This window comes from Hordeum vulgare, chromosome 5H (assembly GCF_904849725.1).
Source record: "Hordeum vulgare subsp. vulgare chromosome 5H, MorexV3_pseudomolecules_assembly, whole genome shotgun sequence".
In the NCBI taxonomy this organism is placed as follows: domain Eukaryota; kingdom Viridiplantae; phylum Streptophyta; class Magnoliopsida; order Poales; family Poaceae; genus Hordeum; species Hordeum vulgare.
The window spans coordinates 553003873-553010583 of NC_058522.1; the positions used below are offsets into that span (position 1 = coordinate 553003873).

Genomic DNA, 6711 nt, shown 5'->3' on the forward strand with positions numbered 1-6711 from the left:
CAGGACAACACGACTGAAACAAACCTACAAAGACAATGACACACCCGTAGGGACACAACATCTTTTACATGCCTTTGGACAATACAGAGAAACATCATCCAAATGAGGACGAGATGGAGAAGCCTTATTATGCGCCGATGGTGACACTACCATCTTGCCACTACAAAACCAACAAACCCTAATTTTTTTCCTAACCCTAACTTCATCAGACCGAAACCATAGGGTTCCATACCCCCTTTTGTCGCCGCAACAAATGAAAGGAAAAGGGGCCCTTGGACTCTTTGAGGAGTAGAGTAGATCCGTGCGAGCCCGTCGTCTAGGTTAGGGCATTTCTAATTGACTCCCTAAATGTCCCGCTACGGCGGGAAACCGGGCGGGAAGGGGAGGGTCCGGTAGAAAAAAAAATAAGATTGCATCATGGGGTGACGAGCTTGTTGGGTGCCCATTTGATATCCAATCACGTCCGCGTGTACAAGGAAGAAATGAGTTTCAAAGATTATTTATTTGATTTATTTATGAGACAGGACTTTTGACACTCGGGTGTCCCTGCATCCTCTATGGAGAGTAAATCCAATAAATAAATAAATTAAATCTGAAACTTTGAAATGTCAAACAAACATGATTAAACATTTGACGTGCTTGTAAATTTTTAGCTTCAAATAACATCCGGGGAGACTTCATCTAAAAATATGAGTGGTCAGAGTTTATGTGTACTTTTAAGTAGTAAATTTTTTGGTGAGGGCTCCTCGAGTGTTATTTGTGGCTTAAAATTTACAAGGACATTAAAAGTTCTCCCATCTTTGATTCCCTAAACTTTCTGATTATTTTGATTTTTGTTCATTTCATTCTGAATTTATTATTCATGATAGTGTAGAGGCATCCGGAATCTGCTATACTTTTTTCTTCATTTATTTTTATATTAGTCCATAACAAACGCACGGATGTTCTACAATATATATGCGAGTGAGCTGCGGGTGGCATCAAATTGATGCAAAGGTAGCATTTTTTGTTTCTATTTTGAAAGAAATGCAAACATGATGAATGAAAGAAGTAACAAAACTAGTTCGAAGAGGTGACCGAGAGAGGCCGTATTAACAAACTAGCCCATTGTATTATGGGAGCTCCTAGGCGTTCACCGATGTATCAGTAGTAAACATCCGTCATCCGAATGGTCGATCGATGTACGGGCTCGCATCCGTTCAATCCATCTGCTGACACGCGGCTCGGTCGTCTTTCGACTAAAATAATTTCTAAAGCAAGGGTCCATATACTTCAAAGGCAAGTGGGACCTGCCGTTCCACGAGACGGACACCAGGGACAGGCCGTTCCACCGGCTAGACGGGGCCGCCGTCGACGCGCCCTTCATGTACAGCCCCGAACGCCACTTCATCGCCGTGCACGACGGGTTCAAGGTGCTCAAGCTGCAGTACAAGATGCCACAGAGGACGACAAGCTCCAAGCAAGCGACGCAGCAGTACTCCATGTGCATCTTCCTACCGGACGCCTACGACGGCCTGTCGAGCCTCGTGGACGAGATAACCTCCCGCCCGGGCTTCGTGCACGATCACCTGCCGGCGATGCTCGTCAAGGTCGGCGACTTCGGGGTTCCCAAGTTCAAGCTTGATTTCTCGAGCGGAATCGCCGAAATCCTCAAACAGCTGGGGCTCGTTCTGCCGTTCGGCCTGGGTTCTGACCTGTCGGGCATGGTGGAGGACGACGGCACCGGCTTCCCTTTGGTCGTTCAAGAGGTCATCCATAAGGCTGTCATCGAGGTCAACGAGGAAGGCACGGAAGCAGCGGCGCTCACCACGCCGTTCTTGCCTCCTGGATGTTCTCGCGTGATGATGTCGGAGCCAATGGTGGATTTCGTCGCCGACCATCCCTTCGCGTATTTCATAGTCGAGGAGGCATCCGGCGCGATCTTCTTTGCAGGGCATGTCGTCGACCAGTGGCAGCAGCACGGACCGGATTGGGCAACCGGAACAGGAGGGCGCACTTAACGAGCAGAGGTTACCTGCTACTGCTGGAGGTTATGAGTTGCCGGCGGTGATAAAAAACCCGTACGTCGGTGCAGTTGGACGCAGTAGGGAATCCTTGCTCCAGCGGCATGGCAGGCGCCTTGCCGACGGGAGCCCGGACGACAACCTAGTCTTCTCGCCACTGTCCATCTACACCGCTCTGGCGCTCCTGGCCGCCGGCGCCCGGGGTGCCACACTGGACGAGATCCTCCGCGTGCTCGGCGCGCGGTCCCGCAACGAGCTCGAGCACTTCGTGTCACGCATGGCGGCCGACGCGCTCCAAGACAGGTCCGCCTCGGGCGGTCCCCGCGTGGCGTTCGCCTGCGGCGTGTGGAGTGACCTGACGCGGCGACTGAAGTCGGCCTTCCATGAGGCCGTCGTGGGCACGTACAAGGCCGAGGCCAGCACCGTCGACTTCCGCGGCGCGCCGGAGGCAGCGCGGAGCCAGATCAACGCGTGGGCGGCTCAAGAGACGAGGAACCTCATCGACTCGGTCCTCCCGGCGACTCGGGTCGTGCTCGGCAACGCCATGTACTTCAAGGGCAAGTGGGAGGACGAGCTGTTCGACAAGGCCGAGACCGCGCACAAGCCATTCCACCGGCTCGACCGCAGCCAGGTCGACGTGCCCTTCATGAAGAGCTGGGAGTCACAGTTCGTCGCCGTGCATGACGGGTTCAAGGTACTCAAGCTCCGGTACAGGATGGCGGCGCCAGATGACCAGCGTGCAGCTCCGTGGGTGCACTCCAACTCTGATGATCATAGCGGGCATACGCAGTTCTCGATGTGCATCTTCCTCCCGGACGCCCACGACGGCCTGCTGGGGCTTCTGGACACGATAGCGTCCCGGGCTGGGTTCCTGCAGGACCACCTGGCCGGAGCAGCAGATCGCCCTCGGCGAGTTCCGGGTGCCAAAGTTCAAGCTGTGCTTCCACAGCAGCGTCGTCGCCGTCCTCAAGAAGCTGGGGCTCGAGCTGCCATTCCGGCTGGAAGGCGACCTGTCTGGCATGGTGGAGGACGACGGCTCCGGGTTGCCGATTCTAGTGGACGACGTCATCCACAAGGCTGTCGTCGAGGTGAATGAGGAAGGTACTGAAGCCGCCGCCGTCAGTTTGGTCATGCCGGCTGATGGATGCGCAGCAGGGGGGTGGAGCTCGCCGCCTCCACAAGTGGATTTCGTCGCCGACCATCCTTTTGCTTACTACATAGTGGAGGAGGCGACCGGCGCAGTTGTCTTTGCGGGGCATGTTCTCGACCCCTCCAAGGCGCTGTTGAGTTCGACGAACACATTCTGTTTTCCTAGTTTTGATCTCAGAACTGCTTTTTGCTGTACGAGCGCTACTTTTACTATGACGAATTTATATACGGATGAATAGTTTTCGTCTCATGAAGATGTGCTTTTTTGCTTTCTTGAAGTGTAATTGTTCGAGTGAGTTTTATTGGTTTGGTAATCTGTTTAGCAACTAGCAGTATTTTCGCTGAAATTCTCATAGTTTCAGTTTTGTGTAGCTCTGTCCTACAGATTCATGGTCGCTGTCCAGAGTCCAGATGCAGGATTTTTCTTGCATAGCACAGACTTGTGAGATAAATCAAAACAAAGAACTGTTTTCCTTTATTCACTCAATTTTCCCAAGGCAGGAAATTGAAAGTTTGTGTTAGCTGGGCCTAAGGCCCTGTTTGGAACCATAATAGATTATGATAATCTGGATTATGAAGATAAATTATATAATCTGGTTTATAAAAATAATCTAGGTGAACATGTTTGGAGGCCAGATTATATAAACTGTAATCCAGGTTTTACATTGCATAATGACCTATCTACCCTCTGTTTTTTTAAAGAGGAGGGTAGCGGTGGTAGAAATGTTATTATCTTCAACTTTACAAGGGTAATGGGTCATTAGCAATCCATAATCTGATTTTAGCTGGTATAGAGTAGATTATGAGTTTTTAATAATCTATCCATCTAGTTTTTATAATCTACACTATAAGTTGTCCTGTTTGGAAACATAATAGATTATAAAAACTGGATTATATAATCTAGGTGGTTCCAAACAGGGCCTTAGTCTAAAACTGAGATTTTCTTTTTCAGTTTTTTTTCTTCATTCTGTCCCTTTCTCCTCCGTACTAAAATTGCTCACCTTGCGGCAATGCTCAATCAATCGCTATTCTCCACAGAAGCAGTCAATCACGGCTGAGTCTTCTAAAAGCATCTCCAACATCACGTCTAAATGAACGTGTATATGAGTTTTACACGATGAGATCCGAAAACTACCGTCCAACAGCTCGTCTAAACGTGCGTGCAAATATGCACATAGTCCAAATTGACCTCGATGACGTCGAGACGTGAAGGATGTGAAGTCGTCGTCCAAAGCTTAACCGTAAGGACGCTGGTGTGCCGCACAACCTCATCTGACCCAAGGTATGTTAAAATTTTCACAGATGGAAGGCGGCAGAGTTTTCTGGGCATGTTGAACTTCGGTGTCTCAAAACAAGTGTCGCCCATGTCGCCAACTAAAGAAACATATACATCTGTGAAAGCAAAATCTGTATCTGTGAAAGCAATTAGAAGTCGTTTAAATTACTATTGAAATGGTAGTTGAATTGATAGTTACAAAATAATATTAATATAGGAGAAAGAATATAGACATTCTTTATATAAACGTTCTGCTGTAAATTGAACGTGTATATATGAATGAACATTCAAATTTACACATGCTATTGGAGATGCTCTAAGTGAGTAGGAGTTAGTATTGTCCTACCTAGTTCTATAAAGAACAGTCAAAAGTAATGTTTGTCCATTTTAGCTATCCTCCTTTTTTGGTTTGTGTTCAGACAAAAAGAAAGGCTATTTCATCTGCAAAACCCGGCAGGCACATACAAGCGAGAGTAGGGAAGGGGGGGGGGGGCAGAGCTGGGCCGTTCTATAGCTTTGTGTGCATGCCCAGGTCGACCCGTGTTGCCCTGTGTAGGCCGTCATGACATTTTTAGTATGACTTTTCGTCTGTTAACCAGACAACTCTCTTTTTCCTTTTAATAAAGTGAGATCTTGATTTGATATCATAAATTGTATAGTCTAGCTTGCTAATATAAGAAAACTATCGACTGACTAGTGTTTTCAACTCTAGTGCTACATAATAATCTCCACTATAGATGAACAAAGCATCTGGCAATTTGTTGGTGTTCTGCCAAACAACACGGATGATACACATCTCTATGAAATCCCAACATCAAAAGTCATTAAACACTTTTATGTCGTAAGATACATGCTACATTTTTAGAAAAAAATTAAAACAAGAAATAATAGTAGGATAGTACAAAGTAAATAATTATTCAGAATAGTAATCATCTCCATTAGATGTTGGGTTGCGAAAATCACCACACGTATGGTAGGAGCAACAAACAACCCACACGTTTAATAGTCACGGGTTGCGCCACGTCACTATATGCATGTATAAGTGATGAAGCTGAATATGTAATAGGAATATTTTGTCTTTTAAGTTTTTAAAATGTGTTATATATTAAATAAAAAAGTTTGATTGAAAAACAATTTTCACCATTAAATCCGTTGCAACGAGATCTTCGAAACTAGATCTCATATCGCTATGTTATGATGACTTTTTTTTTGTTAAAAGTTGCCATGTCTACTGGACATAAATTGCCATTATGTATACACTGAAGTTGCCATGATATATTTTAACTATGTTTTCTTCTAATTTAAAGTAAATTTTGACATGTTATAAAAAAGAAATTAAGAAACTAAACTTGTCATGATGTATTACTAAAATTTGACATGATCCATGAAATGATTTTGACATGATTCATAAGTAAAAAAGAAATATGCCATCAATTACTTTAAAGATGCAGGGTCAATAGCTCAAATTTGCCATGAACCATTAACTATAATTACCATAGTGAATTACTTAAATATGCCATGATACATACATTAGAATTTGTCATGATTCACACACAAAAAAAAACATTTGCAAGTTTAAAATACTAGAATTGACATGGTCAAAATTCAAAACCTGTCATGATCTATAAACTAAATTTGTCATAATCTATAAACCAAATTTGCCCCAATAAATTACTAAAAATTGCCATGATTCATGAATTAATTTTTTCGTGGTTAATTTTTAAAAATTGCCATGGTCAATTAATAAAAAATGCCATGAAAAGTAGTTGAAAATACAATGGTATCTTTAAATTTAGAATAAAAAATAAATAAAACATATCATGCAACTTTAGTGTAAACTCTATGGCAACTATAGTGTAAACATCATGTCAACTTTTGATGCAAAAAAAAAGTCAACGAAACATGACAACATGTGATCTAGTTTGGAGGATCTCGTCGAGATGGATTTATTGATGAAAACAGATTTTAACTTGGATTTTCTATTTAATAGATAAAATATTTTTAAGTTTAAAAAACAAAAAAGATTCCGCGGATGTCATCAATTTGATGTGGTAAAATGGTTGGCAATGAAGGCGTTTGTACCATGTTATTTTGTGCCGCATGTGTGGGTGTTATCATTTAAATGGATGTTTAAGTTATTTGGAATTAATATACTACCTCCATCATAGTTTATAAGGCATGCACGTGTACCTAGGTCGTCAATTTGACTTATATAAAATCTATTGTTTAATATAAAAATTATATCATTAAAAAATAGAACATCCAAAGTTTTTAATAATATAT

General features: G+C 43.7%; 1 pseudogene; it reads left to right on the plus strand.

Annotated features, from left to right (window-relative positions):
* Nucleotides 1-348: 348 nt before the first annotated feature.
* Nucleotides 349-3598, plus strand: LOC123397265 (annotated as a pseudogene).
* Nucleotides 3599-6711: the final 3113 nt, after the last annotated feature.